Below are 27840 nucleotides of genomic sequence, written 5' to 3'. Positions count from 1 at the left end.
AGTTTTGAAAGCTATTCTCATTCATCTAGAATGCACCAAAATACTCCATGAGAGAACAAGATGTTTTCTTTTAGGTTTGAATGAACAACCCCTCTACACACGTGCCTTTTTCTTTCAAAAACAACTGAGAAGTTCACAAAACTAAGCTGTTGGCACAGCTCTAAGAGGAGGTCAGTGCCACAGCTCCCAGTGCTGTAAAAGGGGGAGAAGTGTATTCAGAAAGGCCACAGAGCTGCAGCATGCAGACAGCCTGAAGTACACAAAGTGCCTACCCAGGACATCTGTTTTTTCTAGTGGAAGCACGTGACACTAACCAGAAAAATACCAGGACAATAAAACACAGAATACCCTCACATAAAATGGTAATATTCAACCTGAAGGAATGCAATGGCTGGTTTACCATTGCAGTAAGACAACAGCACCAGATAGGGTGGCCTGGCACAGATAAGTTGCTGGAGAGCTCTGTGGGTGGCTTACTGCTGTCCAAAGCATCTGGCTTTTGTTTTGAACTGTGCTTTGAAGAAACACATTCAAAAATTTCACAGGGAAGAAAATAAAAGAACCTGGGAAAACCTTTTCTCCATTTGCATTATAGCTTGGTGAGTTCCTCCTGTACATTTGGATCTTTGCAAAATTTCTCCTCCACTTGTAATTTGAGTAGCAGAGGCCATGAGCTTTTACAGCAGGAGAAAAAGTTTTGCGACATAAGTATATGAAAAACCCCAAACATTTTCCACACTTCTGAAAGGGCTCTGCAAAGTGCAAAATTATAATTTCCCTCTTCTCATTTATTATGGCATGACTGCAGAAGTCACTGTTCAATCCCAGGACTCCTTGCCAAGCAAGAACTGGCGAGGAGCAGGGTGTTAGCACAAGGGCCCTGGTGCTGGTGGGTGTGTGCTGCCAGTGGCCAGCCCCCTCTTGGGGTTTCCCATTTGGGATCAGCCCCCCAAGGTGAGCAGGCACCTCTGGCTGCAGCTCTGGCACACGAACACTCAGCCATGCACACGTGTGAGGTTTAGGCTGGCTCTGTGCTAAACAGCTTCTCTCTGCCTTTGCCAGTGGCTGCCAGACGCACTCAGCACTAAGCCTGAATGCTCTTCCTGGCCACTCTGGAGGCAGCTCAGCAGAAAAGCTAGCAGGGAAGCTACAGCTAATCACTGAGACTGCTTTGGCCACTCAAGGGAAAAACTGGAATATGCTAAAAAAAGTGCTACCATAGACCAGTGCCAAACCACACATAAAGGAACAGCAGGATGGATCTGAGTCAAGTACCCATCTAAAGCACACTCTCAGAGGAAAAATGCTCAGTTTCTTGACTGGATTATGCTTTGTCAAAACCCAGGAAATCCAAACAAGTCCTCATGAGAAAGGTTAAGAAGACACTGTAGGGAGCTGTGTAAGTTCAGTGAACAGCTTAAGTGGTGACAAGGTTCACAGCAACATCGGCTTGAGCAAACTCGGCCCAACAACCACCCTAACATGGGGGGAGTCTCCAGGTCAGAGGAGAAGAGAGCAAACCAAGCAGGTTATAGAATCAATCTAAAGCACCTTCCCTGTGAAGGCCTTACGCCACCAGCACCACAACTTTAGCCATGCATACCTAAAGGGGGAGAGTAGAATGCTGCAGTAGATGGGTGCTGAAGTCAGCAAGATTTCAGGATCAGCTTGAAGAACTTGCTGAATTAGTAACAAACCTGTCCTCCAGCAGGGGAGTCTGGGGTGTTAAGGGGAGGTGTAAGGGTGCAAGGGGAGTTTGAGATTGTTAAATATAAAGCCAGGCAGACCATGGATCCTTTGGTCTGACCCCCCCCCAGGCCATCACACTTGGATAACTTGCCCCTAAATTCAGTACAGTAATACCCATTTGGCTAAACAGTTCCAAAATCAGTCTCCGTCTCTATCTGAAGACAAACAGAGACTACACCACTTCCACTTGTGTGCTGAATACAACAGCTTCCACTGGTAGACCTGGTCAGATAAGGTGTCCTTCCCACCTGCATTCCAGCTTCACCAGTACCCTCACTGTGCCAGCAGCTACAAGAAATTTAGGTTAAGAGGATATATGGTGACACAGAAGCTGTTGTTCAGACCCTGAATGCTACAAGGACTGACTGACTGGTTGATGGAAAGAATGGAGCACGACTGCCAAAGGAAAGGAAATAGAGAATTATTTCCTCTCTGCAGTTTCATACCCCTTACCAAAAAAAGGGTACTCCATGGGAAGGCAAGCCCTGCATCCTCGGGAGCCAATGCCCACCACAACTACTACCAGTCCTGAAAGCCTGATCTGATATCTGCTAGAATTCTTTGGACACCACTGTTCAACCCCAAACCATGTCTGATGTCTGACCTCAGCCAGAAAATGCCCTATGGCAACATAAAATACATGTAGGAAAGAAAAGAAAGAAAAACAAAAACCAAATGAGCTGGTTTGTCAGCAGAAGATGCTCCATCTTGGGCAAAGGCTGCGAAACAGTGCTCAAGAGCCATCCCAGTCCTTGCTGTGCCCTCAGAGATGAATCACCTCCATCATCTGGACCTGCCTGTGTTGAGGCAGGTGCCAGATGAGCCATTTGCATCTTGATCTCAGTTTTGAAAAATCTCATAAATCTCACAACAGTGGGAAGTAACACTGCCAGGCTAAGCAGTGAAACCCCAGGCTTGGTCTCACCCATGTTAGATCAAGAAGCACATTCCCAACATTTTTCTGCCTCTGACCTTCCTCTTATCAGCAAGTTTCCCTCCTCTCCTGCCTCCCCCAGAGCCAGGAGACAAGGACAGCTCCACTGACCCACCCAGGAGAGGCACCAGAGCTGGATCACTAACTGATCAGACCCCCTCATCCCTTTTCATTAGAAATCAAACAAATGGTCCTCACTGCTGTGTCAAAGCCTGCTGCCAGCTGTGAGCAATGCTCCACCTTCACCAGCCCAGAAGCACTCTTCTCAGCGGCATGAGCAGCTCCCAGACCCAGGTATTGGGGCATACCCCAGGCACACCCACCCAGCCACACCTCATGGCACTCATTTTGAGTGCACTGATATGCTAGTGCCCTGCTGATGACCAGACAAGTATGGTGGTCAAGGACACATGGTCAAGGATAAGCTTTCTGGCATTCTTTCTTTCTCTGGCACTCAGTGATGCCTGGAATGCCACTGGGGCCAACGTCCTCCTCTAGTTACCCCTTGGGGCCACGAGCACCAGCTGCACAAGCAGTGGATGCCTTAGTGGACCAGATGGCACCAGAGGGAAGGAATTTCCCATCAAAACATTTCACATCCCACTCGGCACCCTCCTCGTGGCAGCCATCACACAGAAGAGGAAGTCAGGAAGAGAGGCAGTGCTGTGCCCTGCCAGGCTGCTACCCACGACAGCAAAATGGGTGAAAACTGTAATCACCATCAGCCATCGCTCACTTGCACAATGTAAATGCTGCAAACTAAATTGTTCACAGAGATGTAAAACCTGAAGTCCTGTTTCTTTACAAAGCCTTGGAAAAACTAATTGGATGTAGCTCCCCACATTATCTCCATGAGAGATAGAAGAGCTGCGTTCCAGCTCAGAAAGGAGCATTGCTGTTATTATCCACCTTCCTCAAGATTTACTGTTCTAAAAAACATACTCCATCTGGAATGGGATGTAATTCAGCTTGGATTTAATCTAGCTGAGTAACTTTTCTCCATGTAGATAAACCACTTAATACTCATTACAGCTAAATGGAGGCAAGACAAATCACTCTACCTTGTTTTAACTCAATGGTCTCTCAGAGAGCAGGGAACTGCCTGGCTCCTCAAGCTTTGTAAAAACATAAATTAGAAATTGTTTTAACAAACAAAACAATCTTGCAGCCTGCAGAGCACAGAACAGTGTAATTTGGAAAGACACTTGGAGCCTTTCTGATTCTCATCTGAGATTTCAGGGGAATCTGTCAGAGGGGTAAATATGATAAATTACACATTTGTTTTGACAGTAGCAAAATAAAGGGGTTTATTTCCTCGTATGCCACTTCTACAACCACAAGCATGCAGAGCAGAGGTTTGTGTGGCAGCTACAAGGTTGAGATCAAGACATTTTTATTTAAGACCTTTTCATAATGAGGTGTTAGCACCTAAATGAATATGAGAAAAAACCTGCCCTTTACTTAGGAAGCTACTTTAACTAAGCATGATTTAAGACAGTAAAGCATAGCTATATTTTGTCAATGTCCTGCAAACAAGGCTCTTCCTGTCCTAATAAAAAGCAGCATCCCTAAAGGGATTCTCCCAAACCAAGGAGGAAAGGCACATGAAGGAATGATGCTCTGCCAGATTTGCACCTGGCAGCCAGCTGCCTTGTTTGTATGATAGAATGCTGACATTTTCTCTTCCTCTCCTTCCATCAAAGATCATCTCAAAAGAAGGCCTTCACCTGTGCTCAATAAAACACTTTGCTGTTTGTTGGCAGTTTCATTATCACATCTCTGCTCTTCACTACCATATTTCAGATTTGTATTGCTCTACTGGTCTTGCATCTTGACACAGACAGCAGGCTGAAACATGGCCAGTGGTTATATCTTGTAAAGAAGTTGATTTATTAAAGCAACAGCACTCTTTCAGAGCAGCTGGGAAGCAGATGAAACTCACGTATATTAAATATTGTCATTAAAGGAAACTACTGGAAGAGATGGACAAATGCACCATCCTTGTTTTTTCCTAGTCAGCCCCCATCTTTCTGCTCTTACCAGCAAACCCCATTCCCAATGTCCTGTTTCAGACTGGTATGCAAGGCAAGTTTTCACAACAGGCTTAAGTCAGTGGATGGCTCAAACATGAGCAGGGCCACCACAAAGCCAGTGCTGAGTTACTTTAGTTTCACAGGTGCTGCCCTCTGCTATGGCACCACCAGGGCTTTCAGGGAATGAACGCTCCTTGGTTTCCCTGGCATAGAATCTCAGAATAACCTAGGTGGAAGGGATCTGCAACAGTCATCTAGTCGAACTCCTGCAGCAAGCAGGGACATCTTCAACTAGATCAGGTGGCTCAGAGCCCCATCCACCTGTCCTTGAATGTTTCCAGGGATGGGGTATCTACCACCTCTCTGGGCAACCTGTGCCAGCGTTTCACCACTCTCATCGTAAAAACTTCCTTCCTTATATCTAATCTAAGCCTAACCTCTGTCAGTTCAAAGCCACTAACCCCTCTCCTATCACTACATACCCTTGTAAAAAGACTCTCCCCAGCTCTCTTGTAGCTCCCTTTATGTACTGAAAAGCTGCTCTAAGGTTTCCTTGGAGACTTCTCTTGTCCACACTGAACAACCACAACTCTCTCAGCTTTTCCTCAGACAAGAGGTGTTCCAGCCCTCTGATCATCTTCACAATCATCAGATCCAAAATACCATACTCTGCTAATCCCAAATCCCGGGCCTTTCCAGTAGCAGCTTAGGCAAAATTTGGGGTCTCCCTTGAGATGTGATAACAGAATACGCAACAATAAGGTCTATGGTAAATAGAAGCTCCCAGTGTTTTGTACCTCTGCAAGATACCCAGCAAGCAGACCATACCAACCTGCTCTATCTCTTGTCCCACCACCTCATTCACTGTGGGTTGTGTAGGGAGAAGTTTCCTCTGCACTCTGCCAGCCAGTGTTAAAGAGGTAGCAGGAATGCACTTACAGAAAGAGAACTAAGGCCAAATCTTAAATATTTCCATAGCTGAGGTGCTGAAGTGCAGCACATCTACTGAACAGACACTGCCTTAGACTACACTAAATAAATAAAAGGCCCATCTGTAGCATCCAAAGCCACCCATGATAACATCTGTCTGAATAACACTGGTAGAGGATCAGGCCTCATTTTCAAGTCACAAGCTAAGGCATAGCTTAGGTATTCAAATACCAGTCAAAACACAGAGAAGTGTGTAGCCAGTCCAATCACAAATAACAAAGAAATATGCTCAGAGTAATACACACATTTTTAACTCTAACAAGACAGTGGCTATGCACTGGCAACACGGCTGTGCTGCTGCAACGTGCTGCTCTGACAGGATGGAACACATGTCACTGCAACTATTTAATTAACATTTCATAGCAAGCCTCTAACTATGAGCTCTGAAGGTTTGCAAGACTGTTTGTTCCCGACTCGGTTTCAGTTCATTAGACCTGTCTGGGTGCTTAGCAGCCTCAAGCTGTCTGTAAGAGTCTGGTAAGGTCTCTCCTGACACTGGTGGTTACAGCTCACTACTGTGACTTCCATCCATGACATCATCTCCACGCACAGCAAAACATCTGCCCGCAACGCCTGTCAACAGTTCAGGAGCTCCTGATACGAGGATTTCACTAGGAGGTGGCTAATAGGGAAGGAGGAGTGTGTGTGTACCCAGGTACTGCAGCGTAGTGGCCGCCAGTTTCCCCTTCCTTGCCTGGGTGATGTGTACATGACAATCTTTGTGGTGGCTGTCCCTCTATCACAGCACAGAACAGCAGGCACCACTGGAGAACATTTGCATCTGAGGATGTCTAACCCACATAACCCATGCAACCTGCCCAGCAGGAAGGTGGTAAAACATCTCCCAATCTTGTCATCTGAAACCACACTTTGCCCTCCTAGGGGGACAACCGGTAGCTGCTCTTCTGCTGCATGGGAGTGGGCAAGGACCACAGTGCTGCTGTGGCTCTCCAGGGCTCTCCAGAGCCCTCCTCTAAGCCTGCATGAGAGGACAGCACCTTCACCAGGCTGCTCAGATGTGCTGCCTGTGTGACAGACTGCCTCAGCACTGGTTACTGGTCACTGCTGGCTGTCCAGGTTTACTGAGGAGATCTTTCCTGCTATTCCCCCAGAAATTTCGAAGGTAAACAACCAAGGAAAAAAATGCGTTTGCTTTACAAGTTGTGTTTAATGCCTGACTCTGGGCATCACTCCGAGAAAAATCAGTGTGAGTTTCTGATGGTTCAGCCTCAGGCTAAGCTTTCAGTCAAGAGTGAATAGACTGTAATTAGATTAAATAAGCAAACACAGCAATAGAAATATTAATGTCCAAGACACACATAGCCAGACAGTCTTGACTGGTGTACATGTAACAGAGAAAAGCTGATTTACATCCCCTGCAGTGCTCTTGCTCCCTGCACGTGGAAGACTGCCCTGTCTGAGGAAGTAGGTGCTCTCCAGATCAATCCTAGGTGCTGCAAGACCTGAAACACCCATCATAGCTCAGTGACACCAGGCAAAATTCAGGGTTTCCTTGGCCTCTTTAAGAAGCCATTTGCTGTGCAACCACGAGATGTACTCAATGATTTCTGCATGAATGCAGAAAGGACAATTCTAAAGAAAGTAGGACAATGTTCAGATTTCAGGTGGATCAGAGTGATCGTGTCTTCCAGACACTGTGGGACAAGCATTTCTATACCAGAGCCTACTAGATGATATGAAGAGAGACAACAGAAGATATAGAAGTTGGAGGAAAGACCAGGGAAGATCAGAGTGACTACTGGATGTGATATTGCTCTCATGAAAACTTGTAAGAGAGGAAAAGATGAGTAACACCAACAAACTGGAGGCTCTTTGAGGGCCTCCTGCCTTAGTTAACACAGCTTCATTCAAAAAGCTTTGCTTCCCATGTCAGAGCTGCACTGTACCACTGCAGAATCTTCTGCTGTTGCCAATCCCAGCAGAGTAAAGCCGTAGCCCACTGACCACTGCCAAAGCAGTGACTTAGGAGATCATCATAATCTTCCTTATCCTGTACTTCTCTACTATTGCCACAGATGGGCAAGAGCTGATCTACCACAGTATGGCCTGAGCAGGACCTTCCATGAGAGTCTAATTTTAGAAACGGAGAGATAAATCCTCTGCTTTTGATAGACCCATGGATTGTTTCTCCTTGGTACAACGAACTCAAGCTCCTTGACCCACACGAAGGAATGGCCAGGCTCTGCTCAAAGTTTGGGTCCTGGCAACCAGCTGGGTTGGACTCTTCTGCTGGAGAAAACGGAGGTGAACAGAAAGTTGTGTCACCAGCGCTCGTTTGGGGAGCAAAGCAGCAAGTCACTCACTGCTAATGGGATTCTGCAGCTTTAATGATTATGAAAAGGTTAAAATGACCTGCCAGGCACCCTCAGCTGTTTAAGCCTCTTTTCCTTCCTCGTGCTGCTTTAATCTTGATAACATGATCACGTGACCAGGTCAAAAAAAGCCCCAAAGCCGATTAGTGTCTTTCCACCAGCTACAAAGGACTCAACATTTGGGGTAGTGTGGATGTTTCAGCAAGAGCGGCCCATTTTTCTCCACAACCTCCTTTTGGGGGCACTGATGAACACTGCAGCATCTAGAGGTCAGCAAGAGAGTATGGTCCCAGGGGAAATTCTCTGAAACCAATGGGACAGGCTGTACTCATTTCTCTTTGTATCAATCTGGTTACTTAATTCCTCTCCCCCTTTGCCAAAACCCAACCCTTCCTGTCTGACTTTGGATACTGCTGTGGTAGCTGCTGTTCCTGTCTCTACAGCATCAACCAAAGGCTCAGTCCGTCCCACTGCCCGCATGCGATGCTCACAGCCTCTGCCAAGGTCAACCCAAACTTTTATGGCAGCATCCTTTGATTCCTCATTCAGCATACAGCAGTCCTGTGAAAAAGGATCTTGGAGACTATTGCAATTTGTAAACTGTGCATGAACCAGCTGTTAGACTGAAAACAATATCTAAGATCATATCATAATGCAGAAACAAGAGATCTGTACATAAACAGGGGAAATAATCCTCCTTCACCAGTGCTATTAAAGATCTTGAATAGGGATCTGCGTCCAGTTTTAGGCATCACGCTTCAGGACTCATGGGGGCTAGTTGGAAAAACTTCAGGAGAGAAATAAGGAGGATCAGAATGTGGAAAGTATACTCTAGCAGGAGCGCCTGAAGGAATCCAGCTTGCTTAGCCTGGGGAAGAAAAGACCAAACATAGATCCAATAATGGATTCAAATATGTAAATGATTGTCAGAAAAAGAAAAAGTGAATAAATTGTTCTCCATCTCCACCCAGGAAGAACAAGGTCTCTAATAACAGAAATATTTAAGGACTAGAAGAGGTTGCCTTGGGAGGCAGTGGAATTGCCATTGATGATGACTTTCACAAGCAGGTTAGACAAGTATCTGTCAGGAGCAGTTTGGGTAGAGCCGAGTCTGACTTGGGGCAAAGGGATTGGTTAGGTGACACTGAGAGTCCTTCAGTCCTGTTTTCCATGTCTACCCTGTACAGTATCACATGAAGAAAATCTGTGGATGTTTCCCTTTAATTCCAGAAAGCAAACACAAGTTATTTGAAAGCAAAAATAAAATCACTAAGCAAGTTCTGTTGTCATGTCAGATTCAGCAACCTGAAACCATCCATGCCTTTTGGTTTCCCATCACCTGCAGAAAGTCTCACCTAATTGCAGAGTGGCTGGCAAAGAAGAATACAGGGCTGGAAAGACTGTGGGGAGAAAAACAAGTGCTGAGGTGGAGCTCTCTGACACTGCTGGGATGTTTGCAATAAAAAGGTTATATTAGAAACAGATGGCTTTGTAAAATACAGACAGAGATTTCAAAAGTTAGTACTTCCTCACAAAAAAAAAGAGGGTTTTTATCTTTAAGAGTTATCCAGCTTTTCCACATAAATTCACAGTCCTAAATCACAGAAGGCCAACACGCACAAGGCTTGGTATGACTATAGTAACAACATATGGTCTCTAGCCGAAAGAGCTTAAAAAAGAGGATGCTCAGAGTATGTAGGCAAGCTGGAGAATGCCAGGAAACCACGTGGGTTAGGAAACAGCCTCAGAAGCACTGACAGTCCAACTGTGGTCAAGGCTTGTAGGCACCGTGTCAGATGAAAGGGCTGGAGAAGGCCACGGAGACATCTGAGTCCATGTCTATGAGTCTTTGGGCAGCACAAGTGAAAGTGTTGATTTGAAAACTGAGGATGGGGGAACAGAGACTGGGCTGTTTTAACCTATTTTAATAGTCCAGAAACCCCCATAAGTTACTAATTTCCCCAAAACAACCACATGGTCTTCTGAGACTGGAAGGTAGTGATCAGAAGCCCAAAAGCTCTTGGACTCATGCCAGTTAAACCAAAAAGAATTGCAAATGAAAGTCAAGCTGGGTTCAGAGTCCTCTGCCACCCTGTCACAGTCAGAAAGCTCTGGAAATAAGGCTGATCCGAACTGTTTGCATGCACAGCTGCCCTGCTAAATTCTCTCTTACAAATCCACTGAAATGAGCACAAGTGCTTCCAGAATCTCCTCCCTGGTCCCCAGTTTGCACTGTTGCTGCTCCACTTCTCAGCAAGGAGACAAAAAGTGAGCATCCACAATAAGCATTTTTCTCTTTCATCTCATCACACTAATCAAAGTTGCACAGGCTGTTTGTCCCCAAATCTGAAACCACCCAAACACACGCAGATTTGATCCCATCCTTGAAGGATTTGGTGGGATTGTTGCAGTTGCAAAAGCTTCATCAGATTTGACAAGAACTTTGCTGAAATGTCTTCATTTTCATGGCCAGTTTCTAACCATCGATGGTTCAAAACCCAGTGAGAAAGACACAAGGTTAATCCAAAGGCTTGTGAAAGAGAACAGTTGTAACTGAGCTTTGCTTTGACATTTTAGGTTTGTTTGAATCCTTTAACACGTTCTCCTGGATAGATTAACATTACCTCCTAGGTAAGAAGCGCTGCCAAGTTTCAGATGGCTGTAAATCTTCTATTCGACACTGTACACATACAAATGGGCCAGTAGATTTTATGCAGAAATTCCCACTGCCTTTGAAGGAATTCTGCTTAGAAACTGATAGCACAAAGCAGTCCAGCTGCAGAAGGGCTCTCTTGAGTTTACAAAACTATTTCCTAAGCAACCTGTGAGGGGAAAGGCAGATTACCAGATTAATTGATGGGGCTTTTTTTTTTTGTTAAAAGGGTAGACAGAATCCTAAATAGCTGCAGAAGTCTTCCTCTGCAAACATCAAGTTGAAACTTTTGCAGGCTCTAAAAATGCATTTTGGGTTTTAAATCTGCTCCCCCTTTTTGCTTGGGAAGATTCTTCTGGACAATAAATGCTGTGAGCCTGGGAGAGGGCTGAATAATTATCCACTCCACACAATGGAAACGAGCCTTTCCAATGCGGTCCTCAACCATCAGGAATCCAAGCTGCGTGATAATTAAAACTCAAAAATCCTCTTCCATCCAGAGAGAAATTAAACTTTCATTTCCACTCCTCAAATAACCCCACAATGTCTAGGAAGCTCCCTATTAAAAAAAAATATACATATCTCATAGAGGCAAATGATGCCCTTCTGAGTACTGTCAGGAAAAATTTAATTGGCAGTGAGAAAAAACTAATGATTAAGTTAATGAAAAATAGGCTGTATTGACTCGGCCCACTCGACCATTCCTGATGAGGGTAAACAGCCCCCCTTCTTCTTCCCTGCTCCCCTCGTCTTTGTCTGCTGCGCACGGCAAGGCTGAGAGCAGGAACGCATTCAAAGGCAATTCCTCGTTGGGAAAAGGCTGGAGTCAGATCAAAGTCCTTCCACCCAGGGGCCCACAGGAGCCCAAAGCTTGCTGAATGGTCTCCATGTGCCCATGAATTCATTATCCCCCCACACACTGCACAGGCTGCCCTACATCTCATCTTTAACCTCTGCACTGTCTGTGCCCATCTCTCCCTGGACCTAAAAAAGTGCAAGGTAGCAAAGGTGCTAATGCTTTTTCCAGAGAAGCATTTACTCAGCTATAACTGGCATTTATGCACAGGATGGCAACAAACCTCATTCCCACACTGAGGCTGGCAGGGGAGGGCTCTTGGCCAAGTGGCGAGGAAGATGCCTGATTTCACAGTGCCACACTGCTTGGGATGAGGGCTGGTTGGGAAGTTTTAGGTAAAGCAGGTTTTGGTAGGAAAACACTGCTTTATCAAAAAAGCATTTTTTTATTCCACACACTCAGTTTCATGCAATTTTTAGCTCTGGATGAAATTTCTGGTCAGACCCTCAGAGAGAGAAGGGGAGAAAGCCTAAAATAGCTGTGAGCCCATGGCTTAAGGCAATCACCAGGAAATGTCTAAATCCCTACACACTAAGCTCTTCTGGAGTTGGGGATTGTATGTGCATGTGTCAAATTTCTATGGCCAGGGATATGGAGCTTTGCTAAACTGCAGGCAGAAACCTCACATCCGGTCCTATTTGCCAAAAATAACTGCAGTTGTAGAGTGAGTGATTCCTACCAGCAAGGATGGGCACCTGTGAAGGCTCCAGTGTTCACCTACAGTCCAGTTTTGGATCCTGTGTGTTTTGCAGTTAGCTGGTTCAATGTGCTGGACTCTCCCAGAGACCCAGTGCTTTGGGAAGCAATGCTCTGCTGCAGTCCAGAGCAGAAGACCCTGTTCCCCTCCACCCGCTCCCTTGTAATTTCGGGGCTTTCTGAGGTATTTATTTTGTCTTCCCCTGCCCAGTTCCTCCTTTCCATCCAGCAGCAGAAACTCCTCAGCCTCACACTCTCTTATTGCAGACCATAGTTAAACACTACATGCTGCAGTTGCCTACTAATTTAACTGGCTTTTGATAAACACAATCCAGTGGCAGTGTGAGATCATGAGATGAAGGTGTGCTTCTTCCTAAACATCTTTAGGGACTCAGTAGAAACAAGATAAACAGCCACACATAAAAATTGATAAAGTATGTGCACTTAACTCCCTGTACTTCAGTGTCAAGCTGGAAGATGGCATGGATCCAATCCCTGCCAGCTTTTACCTGAGAAAAACTTCAACCCAAAAGCCATTAACAACTGTGTCACAGAGGAGACCCTTTATGCCATCAAATTACACAAACAGAGCAGAGACAGTTGCCTATGTTCCTACCTGAGGGTGGGGGGAAATCCTCGTTTTGGAAAACAGCAATGCCCCTGCTCCTACCTGCAGCCCTTTCCTGCCCGCACCCGCTGCCCTGCCGTGGGAGTCAGAGAGAGGAAATTAAACAAGAGAAAGGCTGTCAAGTGTAATGTGTTGCCTATGCCAAACCAGCATGGGCTTTGTCAGGACCAGCTGGGAACAGCAGTAGGCCAACCAAAAATATGCTATAACCCAGAACTGAGCAGAACAGGGACTCCAGATACCTACACAAGTGACACAGGGTATGGCTTAAGAATCTGAATACAGCAAATGTATAATTAATGCCTGGAAAGAAAGGCCAGACAATACAAACCTAAGAATTTCCTAATGCACAGTGTCTGAAGAGAGTAGCAACAAGGTGGAGGCACAGATTACAGTGAATCACTGGGCTGGATTGAAACAATGACACAAGGGAACAAAACCTGTTTTAAAACAAGTTAATAGTACAGTGCTACTACAATAGGAGATATCATTTAGAAATAGCAAGTCTATCCTCAGATAAGTTTCCCTAATAACTGTAATTCACTCTTGTCCATGCTACCACCCTGAACCAGGAGTTTTAGGGAAGCACTCTACAAAGCTGGTCTGTGGCAGAACTGATGCCTTACAGGGGATGCTGAGCAGCCCTCGCTGTGAGGGAAGGTGGCCTGGCAGCACCCCACAGGAAAAGTCCCTGGTGATCACAGCAAAGCAGGAAGCTGCACCATCACCTTGCTTGGGGTAGTCAAGGAGAGCCCCCAGGGATGATAAATTCAATCCCAAAATGATTCAGAGTGCAGGCAGTTGGAGGAGACACTCTGATCCCCCCAAGCCAAACAAGTGCTCACACAGCTTTGCAAAGGGCTGTGCAAACCTTTGCCGTGTTTCTCTGAGGTTACATGCAGAAATTAAAACTATGCAACACAGCCAGCTTTCCCTGTTATTTATTAACTGGCTTATTACCTCTCACTCAAGCCCTTTGGACTGGCTGCTGACGGCTCCCTGCCAGGCAGGTTGACATGTGCTTCTCCAGGCTACAAAGCAGCCTTCATGGCTGACTCTCAGCCTCACGGCTCCAGCAGCACACAGGAGCCCAGAGGATCCACCTCTGCATGCTGGCTTTCAAATGCATATACTGTGTTTCAGGCTTGAAGGGCAGGCTCTCAGCAATGTGAACCCCTGCTCGCTCCCTCCTGTCACATTTGTGAGCAGGTTCTGGCTACACATCACGGCAGAGTTGGGGCAAAGGGAAGGAACATGGAAAGGGACCCTGTGATGAACATCTTCCTTCTCAACCACTTGGTGCTCTAGGCATTTCCTGTCTGCTCACTGCAGAGAGTCACCTGGGGATCACCTGTGTCCACATCTCAGGACTATCTGAGAACTAATAGAGGGAGAGAAGATGGCCTTATTTCCACAGAATAGTTATTTGTTGCACCCTTAGAAGAAGAAAAAGACTACTAAGCACAGGCGCCCTAAAGCTGCTGATATCCCCTATCAGCCCCCCAGATAATCAGGTGGGTTCATTTTCTAGGGGTGCACACTGAACAGATATGGGAAACGAATCATTCAGCCAAAGATAAAGGGTGTTTCATTGTTCAGGCACAAGGATAGTGAAGTAAAATACACGGATGGTCAAAGTAATGCCATTCATAAAAGCATAAAGATGTTTCAGGTTATCTAGCACGGAGGCTCCCAAATGGTTTTGTTTGCCAGTTATTCCAACTCTTGAGAAATATGTTCTATTCCCTCCTTCTTACAAGTCAGACATTACATAGAAATAGCATTTTGAAAGGCCAAGAAATTTAGGGGGTGCTGCTTCAGGACCTACCAGAGCCCTGACTCACACTAGGACAAGTCCCAGCTGCTGGCTTACTGGTAACATCATGCTTTGGAAGACAGCCGCCCACAGCTCCCCAGAGCTTGAACCTCAGCTGAAGACCCTGCAGTCCCCTCCATCCCTCCCAGAAACACACTGTCCCTGGGGAGAAGTCATATCTCCCTGGAGCCTCTGAAGTCACTAATAACATCCATCTCCTCCCCAAAGCCAGATTTTTCTCATGCTGTAATTTAAACACAGCCCAACTAGGTAAGTGCCTATTGCTTCCCTTGAGAAACTGTGCTGCAGCCTAATAGCTTTCACCTTGAGGAAACACTTCCTGACAACTTTCTCCTTCACCTAATTTCATCCCATTAATCCTGGTTATACAGGCTGGAGTCACCCCACACCATGCCTCCCCCGCCTTGCAGACATGGGGGCTTGGTGAGTGCATTCCTGCTAAGGCTGCTTGCTCCCACTGCCAGAAAAGTGGAGGCCCAACCCTCACACTCCCTCACTGCCAAGTGAACCTCCACAGGCATGTGAGAAATTCCTGAGAAGCTGCTTGCATGGAAGGATTTGTTCTTCCCCCCGCTCCCCATCACTGCCAAACACTCTCTGAATGTGGTTTTAAATGACAGGTTGCCCCTGCCTTTATCTAGGAAGAGCTTTGCAATGCCAATCTCCATCCCATGAACGCACAACCTGCACAACACTATTTGTGTTGACCAACAGGAATTTAATCAACCAACAATAATAAAGTGGGTAATACTCAATTGTATGAAGCCGCCAGTCAGATGAAAGGATTTACAAAGGCTGGATTGATCTCCAAGCCCTGGCAGCTTTCCCACGGTCCCCTTCTAATCTGTGGAGCCAGAGAGAATACATGAAAACTCCAAAATCCAGGTTTTCCTGCGGGGTGTGTTAAGTTCAAATAAGTCGACTACGTATGAGTATTTTTTTCACGTCCCCCTGTTCTGAGGCTGGCTCTTCCCTTACCCTAAAGGAGCATCGTGCCAGAGCAAAGCCCCTTGGAGACAGCCAGCTTATGTAACCACTAATGCCATAAGCACTACAATGTCTTTAGTGACAAAAAGGCTCAACACAGACTCAGGCCAACTGCAGCCAATTCACTGCTGAGAGTTAAAGAGAAGAAACTGGTGCTATGTTGGGAAATCAATCAGCATGGCCAGCATTGCTTTAACAGACAGTAACTTTCCAGCAGGTATGGGAACATCTGACACCACAAAGCATTGGCAGGATGGTGTTTGCTTACTTGGGGGAAGAAAGAAAAGCAAGGAAATGCTCCAGGGCATCTTTTGGCTGTAAAGGCCTGAGAGTATCTGCTCTCAGAGCTGTGGTATTTGCATGTGCCCCCTCTGGGGGGGCCCCTCACCTTCCTTCTGCAGTGCCTGCCCGAACTTCTAGCTGAGAGCCCTGCAAGACAGGGTCAGATGAGGGTCACACTGGCCAACACTGTGGGAGTTGACCCATTTGGGGTGACATTGGTCACCGCTGTGCAAGCCAACAGAGGCTAATTCAGGCACACCATCCTCTGCACAAGACACGGTCCATCAGCACTGTGGGTCTCCTCTTCCAGCACCTCACTGGCTCCCCCTGAAACACACAGACACTGGCACATGGCTGACCAGTCCCATCCCATGCAGCTCAGAGCACTCAGTAGCTTTGGAAACGACCTATGGCTCACATCATCCAGACATTCACAGTACTGCCGATTTTACAGCCATCTCCCCACAAGCCAGGCAAGCATCTGGGTTTCAGCTTTGAGCTGCAGGAATTGGGAGCAGCTGTGATACTGCCAATGGTGGCTGCACAGGGACCACCAAACCCAAAGGTACCATTCCTGGCTTGGGAAGTCCTTGAGCTGCAAATCTCTGGTGGCTGGGAGAGTACTGCAGGGAAACACATCATCGTATGTGGTCACTGCATTGCCCTAGTTCTAATTCCCTCAGCCCTTCTAGAGACAGGACATCAGGCCATGGGAATCTTCAGTCTGACCCAAAGCAGCCACTGTCAGTTTTCAGGCCATTTTCACCTCTGCTCATCACATGGCTCAGAGGCACTGCAGTGGAGGAGAGGACCACAGCATCAGGATGTCCATTGCTCTGCCCCACACTCAGCCAGCTATAACCACGCTGACCCACACACCATGAGATGGGGGCAGAATTAAAAGGAAAAGAGAAATTAAACAAACACATAGAAGTACCCAAGCAGGGAGGGTAACACAGCAAAACAGAGCAGCTTTAATCAGCAGTACAGGCAGACTGGCAGTAGCTGCTTTCCAAGGGTCAGTTGCAATATCTCATTCATCCACATCTCTATCAACTGTTGTAGCAGTGGATTTAATGAAAGACACCTTAAAAGTCCATCAGAGTAATAATTTTACAATCAATTGATGAAGAACGAGAAGGTCTGAGAGGGCTCTGCAGGCAGTGATGCCTCCCTTGGCTAGGAATCAGCTGCATGAGCAAGCTGAGAGCCCACAACATGGGCACTGGCTCTGCTTTATGGCCAGATGTGGTTTGTGGTAGGAAGAAATCAGGGACAGAGATTTCCTGTAGTGGGAGGAGGTTTGGGCAGAGGTTTGGCAGCTTTCACCCTTGAAGCCAAGGTTGTGCTTGGGAGGTCAAAGTCCTCTGTCCATAGATGTATTCACCACAAACACTCATCAGAAAAACAAAGTAAGCATCTCTACACAGTTGTGAGCAACCTCTTCTCCATCCCCTTCTTCTTTGGTCCTGAGGAGAGACCAAAAAGGCCAGCCTGGGAGTCACACCTCCACCCCACACTGGCCAGCTCACACCACCTCCACCAGCTGGCTGCAGGGAATAAACACACACATGCACCCAGCAGCTCCCTCCCCTCCAATCTGCACTAATCTCCTCCAACGTCTGTGCTGCAGAAGATAATGTAGAGGCAGTGGCATGCTCTGAACACATCGCCTCTCTCACACAGCAATTAAATGCACATCACTGTCTGGCTGTCCTGTATCCTTGGGGCAAGAGAGATTGTCATCATCTTAAAGTCATGATTTACAGAGGTAATAATCATGACACCAGCCTCATTACATGCCAACTTTTGGGAAATTAGGTGATCGATATTATTCATTAAGTTGCTACATGATGTCCATATCCATCCATCTGTTACAGCTGAGCTAACATTTTGGTTTGGAGCATGCAAGCTAATGGCTTCTTTAGGAGGGAAGCAGGTGCTGTCCTGAAAGGTGACGTGGAGAAAAGAGGTAAACTGGGTAAATAATTTTTTAAAAATAAATAAATAAATTAAGCAGAGACCTCTGAGACTTCTCAGATCTTGGAGGCTTCATGAGTACCCAACAGCAGGACACTCAGGCCAAAGCAGAGCAGCACACAAGACATAACATGATGCTCAAAAATATCATGCATGAGGCAAAAGCTTCATTCCTGGTGAGCTCCGCCCAACCAGCTGCACATGTCCCAGAGTGAATTCATTTTGGGTTTCTTTGTCAGGCTACTCCATCACCCTGAGCTGCACGAGAGGCTCCAAGGAGCCGTTTGGACTTTGCCCAGTGCACGGTATCCAGGCCGTGGGCTACTGCTCCCCTTGCAGCAACCAGAACAGGACTGCATGGGGTTGTGTTTGCAAAGGCCCGTCTGCCCTTCAACCTCAGAGTCCAGGGGTTCTCCAGCCATCCTTGGCTGCTGCCAAGAGCCAAGACCTGCCTCTGACAGCCTCAGAATCAGGGAGATACATGTCCTTAGACCCTATACTTGCATCTACACACAAGGGACTGAAGAGGAACATGCTGGAGAGCTGGCTGTCACCCAGAGCTGGGACAAAAAACACACACACACACGAAAGAGTCCATGTCCCAGAAGAAGCAAGGCACTCCAGTACTTGTCTGTTTCTCCCCCAAAACTACTTATCACCCAGTTTTGCCTCAACAAAAACTGAGATGAAAATTTTTAGAGAACTCATTTTCAGGATGATTCACTTTCAAAAAGGAGGAATGAAAGGATTCCTGCAAAATATTTTTTGGCTTTTTTATCTTTTTAGGTAAGGCTGTGTTCTTAGGTACAAAACCCAGAGGGTAAGTGCTGAGACCTCAGACAGGCACACTCCTACATTGCTCAGATACCCACTCTTGAGTATTAGTCATCATTAGTTAAATAATACAAATGGTTTCCCAGCAAATTTCTTGCCAGAAGGAGGAGAAACGTGAGTCCTGATGGTGCTGCAGTAGCCGGTGTCAGCCTTCGACATGATGGCACTGCAAGTCTCTGACAGAGGCAGAAACAGAGAGAGGTTCATGCCCATCAAGCCACAGTATGCCCAGAGACTCAAATTTATCGTCTCTAACCCTACTCAACCCTTTTAACAAACACTTCCTCAAGCAAAATGCATTAAGAGGTATCACAAAAATAAAAGCAATCACTTCCACAATGCATGAAAGGGCTGGTTTTGGCCACAGAAGATACCAGAGCTGGCTAGAGATCTCAGATCTGGGAAATCCTGTAACAGTGATTGCAAAAAGGGCAAGAAGTGGAGTGTGGGGGAGGCAGGGAGCCAAAGCCTAGGACCTGGAAAGTCTACATTCTGCTTAAAAGCTTTCCACTAACAATGGGCAAGACTTCAGCTTTTGTGCCCATCCAACCACAGGCAGCTGCCTAAAGGAGAGATGCTTCCCAGTGACATCCCGGGATGACCTGGTGACGCAGAGCATCCCTGTCTGGGGCTGGCACGAGGCAGGAGGGGACGTGCAGCTGGGCATGGGGAGCCAGCACCAGCCTTTGGCAGCTGCCCAACACGAGGTCAGCCGAAGCTGCCTGTGAAACCACATGCCTGGTGCTTCATCGTCGAACTGGAGCTAATGGTTCCCCACTGCTCTTTCCCCTCCACAGCGCAGGAGATTCGGCTGAGCAGAATGGAAAGTGCACTGTGATGTTCTACAGCACAATTCAGTCAGGATAGCATCCCAGCCACACTGGGTAGCAGACCTGCTGTCTCTGCAGCATTAACAAATCTGGGACTGACAATATGCTTCAGAGTACTTACAGCACCTCCCACACAGCTTGATAAAGTTACGAGTACCAGCCTGGCACTGCCAGGCTCCAGTGGTGCTGTACGACTTCCCCACCCCAAGTTCTAACCTGGACCTCCCCATCAAGACAAAAAATGGGAATAAATTTAATGCCAGCTAAGCAAAACTTCCTGCAGAGCTAAGCAAGTGTTAAACCCTGGCTGTACAGCTCAGTAACCTGAGGAATGATAAAAAGCCATTGCCTTGAGTCAGTCATTCTTCCATATGCTTTTCTGGATCAGACCTGTGCATCACAAGCCTCCAGCACAGCCACGAGCAGCATCTTCCCCGCCTGCCCCCAAGCCCCACACCTTAGGCAGCAGGTTTTCTTCTCCCTGCCACTCCTCCCTTGCCTGGTGCAGCCCACAGGGTAGGGCCATGTCCTGCTCACCAGCACAGGTAGAAGTGCTGAGCACAGAGCTGCCAGGCACAGCAGCATGCTGCATGCCACAGGAGCTACATTACCTTTTTTGTGAGCCAAGGCTGCCCCAAATATGTTTCTCTATAAATGTACCAACCAACTGGGAATTTTAAGGTGCCCTTGACTGTGCTCCTATAGGTCTTCTTCCAAAGTAATGCATTAGCACAGGTTCCCAGGTGGGAGCTGAAGGGCTCACTTTGCAAGGCTGCCTATGACATTCACAGCATATATCATGAAGTGAGATGTTGCTATTAGGATGAAAGGGACATCATGATAGCAGAACCCAGGATTCACACCGACAGACTTGTGTTCCTCCAGGACTCAGCAGCGTTTGCCTTGGGCAATAATATGGCAGGAAAAGCAAAATGTTCAGCAACTGAAAGAGATGAAAATATGAACACAGACTAAATTTGAAGACATTTACAACAGAAAGTAAGGTGTGAGATTCAGGAATATAATGTGCCTTGCAATATAAGCAACAGGGGCAAAAATTTCAGAAGGCAGGCAGTGTCAAGTGGGAGTGCTCACTATAGCACAAGACCACATTCACCAACCCCAATGTCCCTTCTGATCTCCTGTGTCCTAATACTGGTGCATTTTGCATATATCCATCACCACATGTCACACGCAGCATCAGTGTAAGATTAATCTAAGGGGATGGCCATCCTCACTGTGCTTTGAATATTAGAAAATATTGTGTGGTTTGGACATTAGAACATTTCTCCCTTGTGATAGTAAATCTGGTATAATTAGGTACAGCATAATTAAAAATAGATTTCACAGAAATTAATTTGCAAACACAAAGATTCAGGAGCAAATTCAGTCCTGGTTTAATTCTCCTGGAGTCATCTGAAATGACCTCAGGGATGAATCCGGCCAATTTGAATACCTATGTCTCATTATTACCAGATGAGCTGTGCACCTACAAAGGGCTAACGGCTCTTTTGGACAAGCGTGATCACACACAGAGATGGGCATGTCCAGGATGGAGAAAATGGATAAAAGTGCCTCTTGGCTTAGGATTCTCTAGCACTCAACTGCTGGTTTCAGTGATGTTTTTGCTTAGGCAAAAAATTTAGTTTCAGCTTTTCTTCAAAATAACACAAGTAACACACTTTCCTTCAGGTCATTGCCACAGTATAGCAAGCGCTGGGTGGCCCTTGGGAATATGAGGTTTCAGACAGATTAATACAGCTTGACTGAAGAAGGGAAGATGACAGACACTACTTAACAGACTCCAAGATGGGCTCATCCTTGAACTGAATTTTCTTCACAATCTCATGATTCCTCAATTGGAAAAGTCAGTCCTCATACAATGAAGTGCAAATACTTTTGCTTTCGGTAATTACTTTTAATTTAGACAGTGGACAAAGGGTAGAAATCCACTTTTTGGGTTTTTTTGCTTTTACTGGTATTATTTTAAATATTTGAATAGACGGACAACAGAACCACAGGTTCAGTGACAACAACTTAGAAAACACAAAAACCAAATATTTTACAAATATTCTCATGTTTCCATGAAATGACTGGCAGCTTGTTAAAGCACTATACACTTACTCAATGGATTTGCAATCACCAGAAAAGCCATGAGGCCTTCACTACACAAGGCCCTTGGAAAGTTTATCATAGGGAGTTTACCACAGCTACTGGGTCATCCTTGACTTTTTAAAACCTTTTGTGAATTAGAAACAATGATGCTAAAATGATGCACGCATATCATACTTGTCTACGGTTTTGCCCATAAAGGACATCACCAAGGACAAGAAAGAACAGATAGAAAATTTAACTCTTCGTCCTCTTCCCTCTCGGCCCCCAGATTGCCAGTGAGTCTGTTGCACAAGGGCACAGATGGTTTTATTTCATTCAGACCGCCGGTGTGCGGGGTGTCACTGAGGCAACAGAGTCCAGGCTGTGGGGAGAGGCAGCTGCCAGGCCCTTCCAGGCTGCAGGCAGCCCTGCCCGTGGCACTGCTGCAGTGGGGAGCGTGCAGCCCCACGGCGATGGACGCGCCACCATCGGCCTTTGGGGACCCACAACCCGCCGCTCTAATTTTAGCACTAACAGCCTTACTGGCATCTGGGGAAGGGGTCTGCCGTGCAGACGCAGGCAGCCAGCAGCCAGTGGCAGAGCCCCAACAACAGCAAACCCCTGGTGAGATCCGCCGACGGTAACAGCACGAGGACACAGCCGGGAGCGGCATTTGAGCTGATGGGCGCGGGGAGAGCACTGGCAGGAGGAGCATAATGCTGGCCCAGAAGCACGGGCAGGATTGCAGCTGGAGGGGGCAGGCACAGCCAGCACCCAGAGCAGCCCTGCATGCTGCCCCAGGTACGTGCAGAGCCCACTTCGTGCCCTGCCTTGCCCCTGGACAACAGGGATCTGTACAAAACTCTGGTCAAAAATGCTGCAGTCTGAAAATCTTGTCTGATTCACCCACCTCTGCCCCCCAGGAGCAGAGCTCCAGGCACCTCTAGCTGCCAAGGATAACAAAGTTGAGAAATGGATGTTATATTGTGCACCCAGCTATTGGAGAACATCCCATGCTTATCTTAGCAAAACAACTTTCCCTTTCTACAGCTGGCAGAAAGAAAAGATCCCACCTATCTGTGTTGCATAACACAGCTGCAGCATCTAAAGCAATGTTTACCTGAGGAAAAGATATCGGGCAAACAATTCGTGCCTGGTTTCCAGACTGCAAAGGGATGCAGCCCTCGGAATCCAAGAAAACAACAACAGCGCTGGATATCTGCCAGATCCGGGGATCACCGGTTTGGAAAAACAGCCTTCTGGGAGGACAACAGACATTAGAGGGCCAATTCAAAGTGAGCACTGGGGAGATAGGCAGGACAAGATAGTCAGGCTTCTCCAGCACTGGTAGGTGTGATGCCAGAGCAGGGCTTTTTCCCTGCCATCACAGCCCCTGAGAGACACCAAACCTGCTCTTGCGGCACCTGTCTGCACATCAGTCCTGTGCCCTGCACCTCCCAGCCCCGCTGCCCTCCACTCACTCCAGGGCAGTTCCTCACCCCCTCCTGCATGGTCACCCAGGCTTTCATCTGTTCAGCATCCAAAATTCAGTTCAAAGACATCAATGTGAAAACAGCGGGAGCACTGAGCCCCAGTGAGTTGAATCCACCACTCCTTGCTCACACAACATGCCCACACAGCAATGGCAAAGTTCATGCCTTGTGTTCTTAAGAGCAGGAATCTTAGCTAATATTGCCACTCATTAAAAATAAAAAACAACAAAAAACCCAACAAACCAAATCCAAGACTCTTTGCAAGGCTAAAAGAAAAAAAGGTCCTGCAGTCTCGGGAAATGTCTTTCCCATTGCCTTCTCCTTAAGGATTTGGTTTAGGCTTGTGGGAACTTAACACATTAGAAACTCGCCCATAATTTGCATGCCCCAAACAGCAGGGAGGTATCATGAGATCTGGTACTTCTGAGATTTCTTTCCTTTGGCAAAATATATTCCAGAATTCACTTGAAGAAAAGTTCACACATCATTACAAGTAAACTGTATTCAGCGAGTGCGTGAAAAAAGGGCACAAGATGACACATTATCCTGTTTTATTATACTAGCTTTGTTCCCTTACCTCATTTGCAAAATTAGGGTTGGTCATAATCCCTCCATCAGTCTTTCCTGAAAATTAGGAAGGGCCCAAACCAGAATTTCCAATTAAAAAAATCTTCCCACACTTCTAAGAGATGTGAAAACGGATTTGCCAAATACTTCATTTGAAGGAGCTTTCTGAAGTACCGGCTTGGCATCTGAATGCTAAAGTGCTTCTTTGCAAGTGATCTGGGAGATGCTCTAGTGAATATTCCCCAGAAACACACACAGGCCAAGTGATCCCCTATTTCACCCATTCCTCTATGAGGGAATGAAAGGAAATGCAGACCAGAAGGAAGACAAAGATTAAAACCTTTAAAAGATGTGCTTTAAAAACAGCATTATTTGAGAATACTGCTTATTTTCCTGTAAATGCTCAGGGGCAATAAACAAAAGCAAGATGGAGCAAGGACACAGAAGCCTGCAAATGCCTCAGAGATGGGCACCTCCAGTGCCTTCTACCAGCCCCTTTTTCCCCTGAGCTTGGCAAAGTCAGACAAAGAACTCCAAGCGAGACGCTGAAACCCCCTCCAGGCAGGTCTGAGCCACTCATTGCTGTGCAGGAACCCAAATGGGATAAGCTGGTGTTTCTGCTTCTGCAGGGGGGACAGAGGCTCTGAGAACTCAGAACACAAACAGCAGAGCTGCAGAGAGGTAAGGGAACAGGGCCTCCTTCTGCAGGACTAGAGGAGAAACATTCCCCATACAATGTTGAGTGCTAGGGACCAGGCATCCTGCACTTCAGCCCACCCAAACCCACCCGTGGGGGGCAATCTTCAGGAACCGTGTCCTCCTGGCTCCTAAGGCAATATTCCTTGTTTGTAAAGCAATGGTCTACCTGAGCCTTGGAGCTGGCTGTGACAGCAGCACCCAGACAACCCAGGGCAGAGCCTGAAGCCCTATTCTGCAGTGCCCAGGAAAGCTGACGCTGTCTGAAGGGTGTGTAATTCAGCTGGACATGCTGGATGGAAGAAACCTTGCTAGCTCCATTTTGCCAATGGCAACCCAGGCACAGCGAAGCTAAGTGACTTGCCTAAGGTCATACCAGAAGTCTGTGGCCAATCCCAGTCCCATGAGGCCCAATACACTGCCTTAAGCACACACCAGCTCCTCTCTTTTATGTGGTGACCAGGCAGAAGCTGAAGAGCTGCTGACGTTTCGCAAGGCAAAGCCACATCCTCGAGCCCTTCCTTGGCACACGTCCTGCAGCAGCCAGCAGCTTTGAGAGCAGCACTGAAGCCCCATGCAGCAACTGGAGATTGTGGCTCATATTTCTCCCCTTAGAAAAAACAGCCCCTAGGCCCCAGCCCTTGCCCTGGCCAATGCCAGGCTCTCCACCGCCTCCTCTCCTTTACCTTCAGTCTGCAAACTGGAAGTCAGCTGTTGCCATAACACTGTTGCCAAAGAAATACAACAATTTGCTTATCAGTAAAAGGTGCTGGGTGTGCACAGACAAACCAGTTCAATTTGCTGGGCCTGGAGCCACTCCTCCTGTTCTCCAGCTGTCCTAACCCACCTGTGACCTCCTCTGTGGCTTTAGACATTAGCACACGCACAAGCAGAGACACAGAAAGACTTACTGGCCTGAGGAGCTTCCTCATTCCTTCAGTCCAGGACTGCAGCAGGCTGACCTGAGAGGCTGCATGGTCTCCAGACTCAAGAGAACCTCCTCTGATCTCATGGACAACCCTGCTACGAGCAGCATTTTGGAGAAAAGATTTCCTGAGGCCCTTTCCAGCCTGAACTACCCTCTGACTGTTGATGGTCATTGTTCTGACTCCAATTGCTCCTTCACTGGCACAAAATGCTCACTCCCAACAGGCAGCTGCACTCATGGGATCTGAGTGTCTCAGTCCCCATTTGACCACCCCCATGGGGAGCAGCCCCTTTCTTTGCTGCAGCTCCACAAACATGTGGATGTCACTATCCACGCTTACAGCTCTTGGTCCCTCAAGAAATGATAGAACTTGGTACAGAGATGTAAGAGCCAGACTTTGTAAATCCTTGCCAAGAGAAAGAAGCCTGAGTGATTTATAGACATGAAGCTGGATACAGCTGACCCAGACCTAGGGAACAAAAGCCAGAACCTTGGTGTTAACACTGGAGTTAACCAAATCAGGCTCCTGGAAATCCAACACTGAGGATTTCCCAGACAGCAAAGGAGGAGGATTCCTAAACCCACAGCAAATAGGAAATTCCAATATTGAATAAAGAAATACTAAAAAATGATGTAATGACAAAAGAAATTTGAATGTTTGAAGAAAAAAATTTTAAACCATACACACATATAATCAGGCCAGAAAAAAATTTGTTGCCAGTGTTACAATCTAAATGAAAAAAATGAAAATATATTTCTAAAGCTCCTTCCCTACTCCAGAATAATCTACAAGAGACCTTATTCTCAAATCTTATTCTCTAATATTTGGGCAGGAAAAACTCTGACCAGCCATGCTTACCATACTCCAAACTTTCCCCACCTAGTGCTCTCTCTTCTTTTAAGGCTTGGCTGTTTTAAGAGACCTTACCTAGACCCAGGGTTTTTCCCCATATTTTTGTTAAACAAAATTTTAAAACCAAGCTACCTGAGTGGTTACATTCTCCAAACAAGTTCACAAACCCCTTCAAAATCTGAAAGAGGAAATAACCCAGCTTGAGAAACAGGCTGAGATTTATTTTATTTTAATTATTAAAAACAATAGTGTTAATTTCAGGGCCTTCAATAATTCAGCTTAATTACCCAGGAGACAAAACCGTCAGACCAAACCCTGTAAAATATCTATAAACAAAACAAAACAAAACATATCAGTAGCAGGAAGAATGACTGAATCGATTACCCTATCCCCCAATAAAGAACCGCACTGCCAGGCACTGGCATGGCTGCAGGTAATAAAAGAGATGCTGAACGTTTCGGGAGGGAACAATGCTCCCGCGTGCAGTTAGAAGCAGGTGACAGCATCCTTTCTTCCATTCAACTGGGGTTTTTTAAAGCCGTAGCCCCTCAGCCCCTCCAAATCCTTTTGTTCGGCAAACAAGGCGCCCTGCACAGGTGGCACTGACTTGTGAGACCGGTAATTGTTCATCCTGGCCGGGAGGAGAGCGCACGGAGCCAGGCACCGAGCAGCCGCAAAGCACCCTGCGAGGGGCACCCGCGCCTTGCCTTCCGCGCCGGTCTGCGCAGGGCCACGGAAAGCTGGGGGAAAGAGCCGGGCCCTAAAAGAACAGCTTAGGCACCAAAAAGAGTTGATTGGCCGTGACAGCAACACACCCGGCATCTGTGCTCTGCCTTACACGGGAAACCTCTCCAGCACAAAGGAGCGCATCCTGCTATTTATAAAAACCAGCGCCTCCCTCCGCGCCAATCGGAGGCCCGCGTTCACCCGCCTTCCCTGCGTGCTTTCTCCTGTTGCCAATGAAAATGGACCCCTCCATTTCATCTAATAATTTGTTTCTTCTCCCAAGCATATTTAAGGGGGGAGAGGAAACAGGTAGGAGTGCGCCAGGACAGGACCCCAAAGAAATCTGTGTAAGCTTCTTGTCACCAGACCATTCCTGAGAAAAATAAATGCCAAGTTAAATTCCATAAGCCACTGTAACCACCACAAATGCGGATTCCTGCAAACAGAAATACCATCAAAAAGGTCACATCGGTAGCAAGTGTGACCTGTGCTTGGAGCCAGGCAGAGCCCTGCCCTTCTGCTTTGCTGCTCCTGCATCTGGAGGAGATGGACATCAGATGCTGCATCTCCATTTAGAAACAAAAAAGGAAAATATGCCTTTTATTGAAGGTACTGTTGTGTTATTTGGTAAATGGATAACACGCTCAGTATCTACTAGCATGACTATAAACATAAAAAAAAAAAAGGAAAAGCCTGCGGCAAGACTAATATTAATACCCAGTCATGTCACTCTCAATTAAGTTCATATCTAATGAGCCCATTTTCTCCTTGCACTGTCCGCTGATGCTGTAAGCAATGTCCAATGAAAATCATAAAATGCTGCTTCTGGAAAGCAATGATCTGTACTGGTGAATTTTGAAC

General features: G+C 46.7%; 1 protein-coding gene across 1 annotated transcript in view; it reads right to left on the bottom strand.

The window, feature by feature from the left end:
• Window positions 1-27840, bottom strand: part of CCDC85C (coiled-coil domain containing 85C) — a 110195-nt gene that overhangs the window by 43280 nt on the left and 39075 nt on the right. The window lies entirely within an intron of this gene.

This window comes from Corvus moneduloides, chromosome 6 (assembly GCF_009650955.1).
Source record: "Corvus moneduloides isolate bCorMon1 chromosome 6, bCorMon1.pri, whole genome shotgun sequence".
Lineage (NCBI taxonomy): Eukaryota > Metazoa > Chordata > Aves > Passeriformes > Corvidae > Corvus > Corvus moneduloides.
Note: the sequence above shows the minus strand (reverse complement) of the source record. Positions and strands in the feature narration are given on the sequence as shown.